The 12,563-nt window shown below is 46.1% G+C and overlaps 1 protein-coding gene across 1 annotated transcript in view; it reads left to right on the plus strand.

The window, feature by feature from the left end:
- Window positions 1-12,563, plus strand: part of ValRS (Valyl-tRNA synthetase) — a 359,853-nt gene that overhangs the window by 144,534 nt on the left and 202,756 nt on the right. The gene's annotated exons all lie outside the window — the stretch shown is intronic.

Here is a 12,563-nt window from a genome sequence, read left to right on the forward strand (position 1 = left end):
ATTTTGGTTTTGAAATGGGCTGCCCTGAGAAACTGGCCTGCGAAAGCATGGCTCAGCTCCACTTTGCTGAGAAAAGCTGGCTTGAAAAATGGTGTTTATCCTTTCCTGTGAGCAAAACTATCCTACTGGCATAGCCCGTTATACTTAGTGGCACGGGCAGGGACACTTTATTTTTCGTTGTTTTTATAGTCCCACAATAATTTTTTGTCCTACTAGCGTGAAGCAGTGCATGCTATCTGCTTCCCTGTCATGAAGCAGGGATTTCCCTTGCTGCTCCTCTCCCGTAACATAGGCTCTTGTTTAAAATTTAATAAATTTAGGGGTGTGCAAATATTGGATTCCTCGATTACGAATATGCAGAAAAAATGCCTTCGAATATTGAATATTCGCTTAGTGAGAAAAAAATGGAAAAAAAGCAAACGTTGTTGTTCTTGTTCATTTCAGAATTGCACTTGGCATTTGCAAACAAAATTAAACTAGAATTGCACAGACTAGTAAGCATGTGACCTCGCCCTGCCTAAATTACAGTCGCACTCAAGAAATGAACCAAGTTGATGTAGGATTGCTGCAGAACAACTGAATAAATGATGTGCACAACAACTCTGCACATCTGGCAGCAGGGTTAAACAGATCTGGCAAAAATTTGTTGAACCCTACATGACTTAAAAGGGCACTTTTCGGTGATAAAACTAATGCAAATTGTCGTGCAGAAAGATCAGCTGCTCAACATGTTCGGCAAGTAAGCGTTCCCTACACGCAAACACAACACCCCCTGGAGCTGAAAACGCTCTTTCGCTTGACATACAAGTAGCAGGTATAGCCAGGTACTGCATGCACAGTTTGCTCAAATGGGGGTACTTGGAGCGGCCAGTGGACTGCCACCATCCACAAGGGTCTTTGCTTGCCCCTTTCCAGTAGAACCTCCTCTCTATAAGCTGCTACTTCTTTGTTAGCAGCAGCTTTTGCCTACATCTGTTCCTTGTTCATAACCACAGAATCAAAAGCACTCCACACACAGGATGCCACCGAAGGGCACGACTTTGATGGTGCCTTGACTGTGTCTGCATTGGGTATCACTTCAAGTTCCATTGCCACGAGATCCTTGAGCCACATCAAATGGCCAGATGCATCATGAACTACTATTGCCTTGAATTGTGGATGCAAGAACGTAGCCATACTGGCAGCTTCATCAAAGAGATCCTTGGCAAAGTGAACCTTGACAGACTTGCAAGGTTTTTGGCAAAGCTATGGTTGCCACCAGTGGTTTCAAGGCAGTGCAGTATGCCAAAGATAACTGGAATCTGGCAGGAAAGTGAAGGGTACTTTTCAGTACTTGCAATCACAGTTGCCTCACATAATGGCTTTAGGCCCTCCACAAATTCAGTTGCATTTCTCCACTCTGGAGAGTCCAAACTATCAACAGCAGTGTCAGACGAAGCAAGCTCGAGTGTGATGGCTTCTTTGAGCGCAAGCAGCTGTGAAAGCAAGAGGTACTGACTATTCCACCTTGTTTCTACGTCCTGAACAACATGAAGCACTTCCATGTTCAGCTGCTTCTGCCGGTCCTCAAGTCTTTTCTCTGCTGCAGGGCTATGCTTATAGTGTCCAACAATTGTCCTTGCTTTCTTGCACAGCCTACTCATGGCTGGTGTACACGACCTGGCGTCACTGATGGCCAGCTGAAGCGTGTGAGCAAAGCATGCCCGCTCCAACCATGGCAACATTACATGGTTTACACAAAAAACGTACTGGCACTAAAAGACGAAGACTTGCTTAGTTGGAAGTTGGCGCCAGTCTTGTCTTGTGTGTGTCGTCTCCGTCTTTTAGCACCAGTACGCTTTTTGCGTAAACCATGTCATGCTACAACCAACTGGCTCAAATCAAAGGCTTGATGACAACCTTCTGGCAGCAGCTCGAATGTTACGGCCGTTGTCTGTTACAATGTACTTGACACAGTCGTTGGGTATCCCACTCGGCGCATAGCTGCTCCAATAAAGTCATCATCATCATCAGCCTTACTACACCCACTGCAGGGCAAAGGCCTCTCCCATGTCTCTGCAATTAACCCTGTCCTTTGCCAGCTGCATCCACCCTTTGCCTGCAAACTTCTTAATCTCATCCGCCCACCTAACCTTCTGCTGCCCCCTGCTACGCTTACTTTCTCTTGGAATCCACTCCGTCACCCTTAACACTTTCCTGCCCACGGGAAAAGTGGTGCTGTTTCGGTGGTGTCATTAATATATTTTTCTTTAACAAAACTTGCTTGATACAGGAGTGTATAGTATCAAATTGTAGAGGAGGAAATTCTCTTCGCAATGGTATAAGTTCTCAAGCAACAGGTTTATTGAGTACGTGTTGAAAAAAAAATTATCAGGAAAAAATTTTTCTTCACGAAGAGAAAACGCACAAAAACATGAAAGTTTCTTCACACGAACAAAACAAAAAATTTCAGGATATACGTTTTTTACAACAGGGACTGATGCAGCACTGCAGAAAATTTCAGCTTTTCGTGTACAGTATTCGCTGAGGTAGGCAAGGACACAGTAGTCTACCGACTATCATGCCACCGCGCGAAACAGTTCCTTGTTGCCGTGAAACAGAGGTTTTGCCGCACATGTCTCACATAAAACTTTGTCTTTTGTTCGACCTTTATTCCTTCATAGCACAATTTGCAGTTTCGGTATTTTTCCATTTTTGGGGCTTGTGCTGCAGCCCTTGAGGTTTGTCATCTCTTCCGGAGTGACCTCTCGCCAAGATCCATCTTTTTCGCTGTAGGAGGGTTTCTTCTAAACATGCATCCACGCATACTTGTTCGTGTTCCTGCATATCTCACTGATGATTTCCGCGGTGAAAAATGGGAGGAAGAAATCGACGGCTCTGAAGGAGTGCCTTGTGGCACTCCGGTGCGCAACGCCGAGGTTGACGCCTGGCTGTCTTCTGGCCGAAAACACGACTCTCTGCGCTGCCGGAGGCAAGTAATCCCGCCCAAAAGACGTTGACACCCTGCAGATAAGAGATGTGACCTTCAGAACACTCTGATCTCTTCAGATCAGCGCAGCAAAAGCGGAGCTTTTCGGAAGAGAAAGCGAAACTTACCGGGGCATGGCTGTTGACGTTCCATTCCGGGTCGGTTTGGTGCAGTTTTGCTGTCCGTGCTGAAGTCTGATGAACCAAAGTCGCCTTCTGAGTCGTCACTGCTGCTCTTGTCGTGCAAAAACGAGCTATCGATGGAAATATGTGCGGGCAGGAAAGTGTTGAGGACCAGCGGTTATCTTGCCTTCGCATTACATGCCCTGCTCAAGCCAATTTCTTCTTCTTGATTTCAACTAGGATGTCATTAACCCATGTTTGTTCCCTCACCCACTCTGCCCGCTTCCGGTCTCTTTAACGTTACACCTATCATTTTTCTTTCCATGGCTCGCTGCATTGTGTTTAACTTCAGCTGAACTCTTTTCGTTAGCCTGCATGTTTCTGCCCCGTAGGTGAGTACCGGTAAGATACAGCTGTTGTATACTTTTCTCTTGAGGGAAATTGGTAAACTGCCACTCATGATCTGAGAGAACCTGCCATATGCGCTCCACCCCATTCTTATCCTTCTAGTTATCTCCCTCTCGTGATCCGGATCTGCTGTCACTACCTGCCCTAAGTATTCCTTTACAACTTCCAGGCTCTCGCTGCCAATTGTGAACTGCTGTTCCCTTGCTAGACTGTTGGACATTACTTTGGTTTTCTGCATGTTAATTTCTAGACCCACCGTTCTGCTCTGCCTGTCTAACTCATTGATCATGATTTACAGTTCACCTCCTGAGTGACTCAGCAAGGCAATGTCATCAGCAAATCGCAGATTATTTAGGTATTCTCCATTTACTCTTATTCCCAACTGTTCCCAATTCAGGCCTCGGAATACCTCCTGTAAACATGCGGTGAATAGCATTGGCGAGATCGTGTCTCCTTGCCTGATGCCCTTCCTTATTGGAATTTTATTGCTGACTTTATGGAGCACTATTGTAGCTGTGCAGTTGCTATATATATCTTCCAGTATTTTGACATAAGGTTCTTCTACCCCCTGATTACGCAATGCCTGTATGACTGCTGAGGTTTCCACTGGGTCGAATGCTTTCTCGTAATCAACGAAGGCTCTATATAGAGGTTGGTTATATTCTTAGCATTTCTGTATCACCTGATTGATAGTGTGAATGTGATCTATTGTGGAATATCCTTTACGAAAGGCTGCCTGATCATTTGGTTGATTAAAGTCTCAGGTTGCCCTGACTCTATTAGTGATTGCCTTAGTAAATACCTTGTATGCAATGGATAGTAAGCTGATCGGTTTGTAAATTTTCATGTCCTTGGCGTCTCCTTTCTTATGAATTAAGATAATATTTACGTTCTTGATAATGTTTGCATTAATTGGAGAGACGTGGGAGAGGCCCTGCAGTGGGTGTAGTCAGGCTGATGATGATGATGTCTCCTTAAAAAACCCAAATATCGTACAGGCCCCAATTTTCCTACTGCGTAGTCTTTTCTTTCCTGCTGCATAAATTAAGCTCTGTTCTGGAGAGCTTTCAGTTCTTCCATCTATTTGCCATGTAGGACAGCTTTGGCAGGAAAGCTTGCAGTGCTGGCACAGGGACAAAACTATTTGTGCATTCTGGTGTAGACATGGCTTAAAGTGCTGTGGTTTCCAGCCATCAATCACCAGGTGGGTCCTCTTGTGGGAAGTGGGAAATGGCTGCCGTTCTTTGTACCATATTTTCTGGTGTATAAGTTGCGTTGCTTTTTAAACATTTCTCATCAGTGGGTCTTAAACAATGGTGTGGTTTGTACACTGAGATGACATGCCATGGAGAGCCATCTTTTGCCGTGCCCAGTGCCCAGTAACTAGGTTTGAAAAGGAAATTTATGTGTAAAAGATTTAAAAATTGAGTTATTAGGCTTAGCACAGCGTGATCCGTGTTCCATTACTGCAGAGAGCCAGCTGTGCCCTCCTCGGGGCCATCTGTGCATGTGCAGTGGAAGAAGATCGCTCTGGCAGAATATATTTTTAAACTGCTGTCGCATGGGTCGAATCGCGTAATCTTCCTACAGGCGGACTGAAAGTAGCCGCCACCCCATCAAGTCCAGCCGGGCCATCCATATTCTTGAAATTTCGATTTCGGGGTCGCATATGTATGGCGTTGTGCGCGTTGCGTGTTCTTGCTCAACGTGATGCCACCTGAAAGGCAAAGAAGGTGCGATGCAAAATTCACATTGTGTTTCGTTGAATATGCACTGCAGATCGGGAATGCGACAGCAGGGAGACAGTTCAACGTGAGTGATGAAATGGTCTGAGACTGGCACAAATAAACCCACAAAGGGCACTGGGCTGAACGAGGCAAAAAAAAAAAGGCAGGCTGAGGTGAAGTACTGTGCCAAAGTACTGGGGCCAAGCAGGACCCAATACAAACTCTCTGTTTTTGAATATGAGGAGCGCTTTGCCAATTTATGAAGGCAGAGCGGAGATAAAACAGTGGAGCAGAGATAACCTACCTACTCAGTATTGTTGAAGAATCCGTCCATCATTACAGTGCGGTCGCTTTTAAAAATGAATCTAGCTTGTCTGTCGACAGATTTTTAGAATTGCTCCTGTTTTATCTCCGTTCTACCTTCATAAATTGGCAAGGCACTCCTCATATTCAAAACAGGGAGTGTGTATTGGGTCCTGCTTGGCCCCAGTACTCAGCGACCTATGGACCTCCTTCACCCGGCGACGTCACGAAGATGCGGTGGCGCTCATGTCAGCAGCGACTTTCGCATGGTAGGCAAAACAGCTACGGCCAGCCGGTGCCTACCGCAGCTGCTGCAGCTACCGGCGGCTGCATATCATGCCTGCGCACTGCAGAACCCGCATGTATTGATCAGCTGCGTCACTGTTCGATCCACGTAGTAGCATAAAAGGAAATATAAATTAGCCCCGATAGGCTCCTCGCGATAAATACCGCATTAGTAAACTGGCTAACGGGGAATGGGCCGCGGTACTAAAGCGCGAAGCTGGGAGTTGATCGGCACTGCCACTCAATGTGCTTAATAGCATGTAAGTTACTGCGTTCATTCGCCTGCACATCAGCATAGTACGCTTATAACTGCGCAATGAAAAAAAACACGTATGTAGCTGCGCACGCATTTATCACCTTGAGCCGGTGTGCACGGGGCCCCCGCCGGCAGGTTCACTCGCTCCCAAGGAATGCGTTCTTTTGTTAACAGCACAGCATGTTTTAATGACACGTTTTATGGCATTTGATATTTACTAGAAAGTGTTTCTTAATATGACAGACGTAATTATTTGATTCGAGTAGAAAGAAGTCTGGTAAGTTCATGCGCGGTCACGTTGGCTTGCTTAGAATAGCGTACCTTAAGTGTGCTAAAAGCCATATGCTTTTTCATTGCATCATGCATGTGTCATGTTTCATGATGCAGTCCATGACCGCGAAGCTTGTTTGGAAAGAAGCAGCTGCAGGCGTGCTACTAACAGACGTGTCGAGATTGAGAGGGGGTGCGGCAATGAAAAGTATTTTCGTTATTTATGCACGCGATATGAAACTAAATTTGGTGCAAATATGAAATTGCTACGCTAGTTTCGGTAATGCCTTTTATTTGTAGCTATACCTGGTGCAGTTCTTGGGTAATTATAATTAACACCCTCGTCAAGTCACCTCAAGGTCCTAACTAATGTTTATACAAAGCCTTGTTCTGTATATGACGCTATTACTTCTTTTTTAGATGATCATGTACTTATTCATGCATAGTTATGTGAAAACGTTTCTTACAAAAATAACGGACATAATACTGCACCTGTAGGAAAAAAAATCGAGAGATAAATTACATTCCTCAACGTCTCGGGAATCGTTTGGGACAAATAGAATCATTCTATTTTCATGCGTTACGAGATTACGAAGGTGTGAGTGATACCAATCGCAGAAAATGTGAAAGGTCAGAAAACGAACCTTATAATTAACGTTTATTTCCTCGTTTTTGGCCTCTTTGCTTGCGCTTTGGTCAAAGAAATGCGGCCCTGAACACAATGAAAGCCTCAAAGGAATTACCTCACAATTTTCGACGACACCGCATCTCGAAAGAGTACTTTATAAATTTCTACTGAATATTTTGCTATAATTTTTCGTCACGAAACAGAACACCCCAGGGCTAAGAAAAAAAATAATTCCAGAAATCAAAAATTTTCACCAAATCGACCAATTTAACAAGGGGAGAAGTCGGCCTGGCTGGTGCGTGATCCTGCGGATAAAAACAGCGCTTAAGCGGGACAGCCAGAGGAGAATAAGTACACTACGCTGTCCCCACTTTTCGCACAGCACGACACCTACGTATGTCAGCAGACGGTGAGCGCACGTCTGCTCCGCCGAAAGATCGCCAGCACATCCTCTCACTACTGTCCCGAAGCAAAATCATTCTGGCTAGAGCAGAGTGCCAAAAACTTCCTATTTTATTCAATGCCTAGCGTAGAAATCAACGGCAGAAACACTTTGTTTACTACTAACCATATATACAATACACAATGGCGAACTATTTCTCTGAATACACCGCACGTGGCCAACGCGAGCTCGTGTACTTCAAGAAATTACTAAGCTGTAAACATCAACCATTGCTGTGATTCGCAGAAGCTGAAAGCGCGCCTACAAGCCTTGAAAACCCGCGCTCAACACCTCTCCGCGACAACACTCCCTGGTCTTTTGCCTACCACGAGCTCGCTAGCGACTGCAGCGCCACCTCGTTTGTTTACAAACATGCAGGAGGTCCATACTTTTGCACACTTGGACAGGATTCTTCAGGATCAACTTGCCACCTCTTGCAAAATTTTTAGACATGTTGATGATTTTCTCTTCCTCATTGACTGCACACCTTTGCTCCTTGAGCAAGTTACATTGGACATTTTTTCATTATACAAGGGTGCTTTCTCCCACTAACGTTGGCTAGTGAAATGCCCACTGATTCAGAGATCCAGTTTCTCGATATCTGTCTTATGTTCATGGACAACCACGTTTGTTGGTGCTATTCACATCGCGCTAAGCACAAGCCCCTTCTGCCATACAAGTCAGCTCATTCTAAACTCGTGAAACGAGGCATCATTAAAGGGACACTGAGGAGAACCCTATCAAAATTTTTTTGTTAGCAATATCTGATAGTTCGGCATTTCATGGCTTTGTTAACGCTTGTCCGGGAGCGAAAGATGCATTTATTTCAAGGAAATTTGGATTCGAAGTTGAAAATTTTTTTCCCGCCGCTCCGATTCAAGCTCGAGAACTCTTATGACGACACGGAGAACTCTTATGACGACACAGAACGGAGTGACGTGAAACTTGACGTAAACGGAGACTCCGTGATTTCTGGCCGCTAGCGGTGCGGTCTAGAAGCTGCCGAAATGAAAGCTACCGCCGCCGCACGTTGAAGGCATCTATCGGGGGTCGCCACCGTCACTTCGTTTACGTTTGCACCGGCATCTTGCCAGCGTTACGATGGATCCAGTTCCCGAACCCGACGACATAGTTCTCGCAAAAACTCTGGCCTGCATTTCAGCGACCTCAGCCCCACAGAGCGTGCGATGCTTTTGAGGGAGCACGGTTAGGTTAGGCGCCGGCGGGTGGTTTCCCCCTTCCTCAGAGAGCAGCCGTTGCAAAATAAATATCATAACCCCAGTGCGGGGAGTCGCGAGGGGTGCGTTGCGCCCATCGGAGGCTGGCCGGGGCTTTGGGGCCAACGGATTGTGATTCCTTGAACGGAGTGATTGCACGGCGCAGCAGGCAGCGTCGAGGTCTCCCACGGTTGCAAGGGCCAAGTTATTTATTTATTTTTGCCACAAAAAACAAATGGGTGCTCGAGGGCGGTCGCGTTTAAAGTTGGCGGCTTGAAACCAAAGCTGGCGCACGACGCTTCAACGGCTTCCGCTAGATCCAACGGGTCCACTGCATGTACCTTCAGATATGTACTGTGAATGGATTAAAATAGCTGAGCTCGAAAAGAACAGCTCTGCCGAACTGCCGCAGCTATTGAATATAACGCGCACCTCGCCGCGGAGCCAAATCAGTCTGGCCGGGCCGGCGGCGGCTGGTGCACTCGGCGCGAAATAGATACATGCTCCAATCTCCCCGCCAATGTGGTCAGAGTGCGCCGAAGCCGCCGAACGCGTCGGCGGTCAAGCGCAGTTGGAGTATATATAGAGGGTGTCGCTTTGACCGACGTGACTTCGCCGTGCAGGGCGCGCGCGCTGCGCGCGCCTTGCCGCAGCATAAACGCGCCTTAACAGAGCCTGCGCTTTACCGCTAACCAACGTATTCAGCGGCGGCATCCATGGGAGCCACTAAAACCCCCCGCCCACTCACTAAATAAAAGAAGCCCGGTGCCGAGGTTCGGAATCGAACGAAGGCCTTTGGCGTTTGAGGCGGAAACGCTACCGCTCCGCTACGACGGCTCAAGTTACAGCCGTCAATAAGGGCGCATCTAGTGAATGCACTCTTCAGATGCAGAAATCTCCGCGCTTTCGCTACGTATATCCTGGCCTAACAGAGCTAGGCCATCAGCAATTTTTCTGAACTGCCTTGTACCTTGTCTCCCGTCCCTAATAAACGATTTTCGTTAAGTAGTTTGAAGTTGACTGGCACAGCCGGGAATGTTTCGCCGGGTGAGGGTGCGAATACACAAGTGTTGCCTTGTTCGATCACCGACCATCGTGCCATCATAGCTTTTCATCGACCGTGGCGATCAACTGACAAGCCTTAACAGGCTCCTTCAAAGGTTAACTAGCACTTGAAGCGGCACTTGGAGTTCCTCTGCTGTTCGGCGCTTGTAAATCGAAGCGCGTCAAAAACAAAACCACGGGGCACGCAAAGCTCATAGACGCGAAGCGCCATAACAAATCGAAACTCTCCTGGCCGCCTGTGGCGCCGCCAAGCATCCGTTTTCTTTGCCTCCAACATTCAGGTTGTCTTTTGCCTGCCTTCCTTGTGTGATAAAAGTGCACCATTGGTTTTAAAACAAAACTTACTTCAATATTGATCTGCGCAACCTACCTTTGTCGGCCTCAGAGATTCGCGAACCAAGTAGGATGGAAAATTCCTCCAAGGTGGCGTCTCTTGTCCTATGGCTTGTACTTGCGAGATTGTACCACGCTTGTACTTGCGAGATTGGCCTGTGGTGGCGATACCTGTATTTTGGTTCTTGCTATTTTCTACCTTACAAGAGCTTTGTTTTCAGTAAGAGCGGTGTTTTTGTGATCAGGAGCTGGTATTCTATCGATACGAGCCAACTTCAATTTCTCCTCAGTGTCCCTTTAACCTATATGCTTGCAAAATGCCCTCGAAACATCATGCCCCCACCTTAGCAGCTTCAGCTTTAAAGTACAACTTCGAAGATTCTTCGAAGCAGGATATCCTAAGGATATCAGTGGTTCCGGTGAGCTGAAAGCTTAATCAAAAAGAAAGTTCAGAAAAAAGGAACGGTTACAGATAAAACGCAAGGCAAGACAGTTGTCATCTCTTATATCCATGGTCTGTCACACAATCTAAAGAAAATAGGAAAGAAGGCAACTGTTCAGTAGTTCTTTCGCCTGAGATAAACTAAGTACCGTATACAAAAGAACCGTGATTGAAGCTCATATTTTTTCTGTGCATCGGCACACAGCCAAAGATAGGAGGAATTAAGAGGAGAAGGACGAACGCAGCGCTGACTGACAACTGCTTATTCAGACGCACACACAGCTTAAATACTCTCAGACCAGCGCAGGCGCACACCGTGAAAGAGAAAAAAAGAAAAATAGAAAAAAAAAAGGATCTCATCACATCTATATCGCAAAAACTTCGGAATGCACGCCCCTTCTGCCTTGTACAAAATGACCTAAGTATCGCTGACACATTCTGGCCCAGCTCTTTGAATATAGTATGCCTCTATCGTTTCACAGGTTGTTTTTAACTCACTTCTGCTCAGAATCATCACTCTGGAAAACATCGGTGTGCAATCCTTGCAAGTTGCGCAGTGCTCGACAAGGTTAGCACCCTCTCTATTCCTTAGGTCTCTTGCGTGCTCCCTGAGCCGGTCGTTGACGCAGCGCCCGTTTGCCCGATGTAGAACCTGCCACATGTCAAGGGGATTTCGTGCACAATGCCTGTGGCGCATACCGCAAAGCGGTTCCCGTGCCTCTTTTTACTGCCAGGTTTTTTGGTTTCACCTGTGATGCGTCGGGCCAACTGGCCAAGCTTCCGAGGGGCCGAAAAGACCAACGGCACATTGTGCCAGTTTTCCACCTTTTTGAGGCCATGGGATAATTTGTGCACGTAGGGCATCACTTCAGGCCTCACTTTGGCCTGCGGAGGGGTTATTGCCTCCTTACGAGTTCGGGGCTTCAACTTCTTCAAGAGCGCTTCTGCAACAGCGGGAACAACCGACCCAGGGAAACCGGCGGCCTCAAGCCTAGCCAATTGATTCTCAAAACTATCTTGCATATCATGCACACACGATTTTCAGAGTGCAGACTCTAAGCAGAGTTTAGCGATCCCTCTCTTCACAATTTTTGAATGGCATGAATTATAAGGCAATAGCTTTTTTGGCGCTCTGGGCGAGTAAGACCAGCAAACGTGCTTATTCATGAACCTAAATCTTACATCCAGAACTGCAAGCTGTCTTCAACTGGGAGCTCTTACGTGAAGGTGAGCCCCCTGCCATGCTTTTCGAAGTTATGCAGTATTCTCATTGGGAATGGCACAATGTTTGTTTAAAACAATTAAAAAGTCATCCACGTAACGAAACACTTTTCGAACACAGTCAGATTGCTTAAAATTATCGCTCAAATGGTGACCAGTGGGGCAACACATGACTCAATGCATATCTTCTTTTGCAGATAAAACTCCTTGTCAAAGGCGATAAATGTACTACACAGATAAAATTCTAAAAGCGCTAAAAAGTTTTCTACATTAATCCCCCACGCATTTTGAAACTGAAGGGGTCCCTTATCATCAATACTTTCCTTGACAGCAGTGAACAGTTCTTGATGCCCAACAGAATAAAAAAGGAGGTCAACATGAACCAAAAAGGCATATCTTTTATCCTGGTTGTCATTTAGGAACTGATAACGATAAGGGTTCAGTTTCAAAATGCGTGGGGGATGAATGTAGAAAACTTTTTAGTGCTTTTAGAATTTTATCTGTGTAGTACATTTATCGCCTTTGACAAGGAGTTTTATCTGCAAAAGAAGGGGATATGCATTGGGTCATGTGTTGCCCCATTGATCACCGTTTGAGCGATAATTTTAAGCAATCTGACTGTGTTCGAAAAGTGTTTCGTTACGTGGATGACTTTTTAATTGTTTTAAACAAACATTGTGCCATTCCCAATGAGGATACTGCATAACTTCGAAAAGCATGGCAGGGGGCTCACCTTCACGTAAGAGCTCCCGGTTGAAGACAGCTTGCAGTTCTGGATGTAAGATTTAGGTTCATGAATAAGCACGTTTGCTGGTCTTACTCGCCCAGAGCGCCAAAAAAGCTATTGCCTTATAATTCATGCCATTCAAAAATTGT

Source organism: Amblyomma americanum, chromosome 1 (genome assembly GCF_052857255.1).
Source record: "Amblyomma americanum isolate KBUSLIRL-KWMA chromosome 1, ASM5285725v1, whole genome shotgun sequence".
Classification (NCBI taxonomy): domain Eukaryota; kingdom Metazoa; phylum Arthropoda; class Arachnida; order Ixodida; family Ixodidae; genus Amblyomma; species Amblyomma americanum.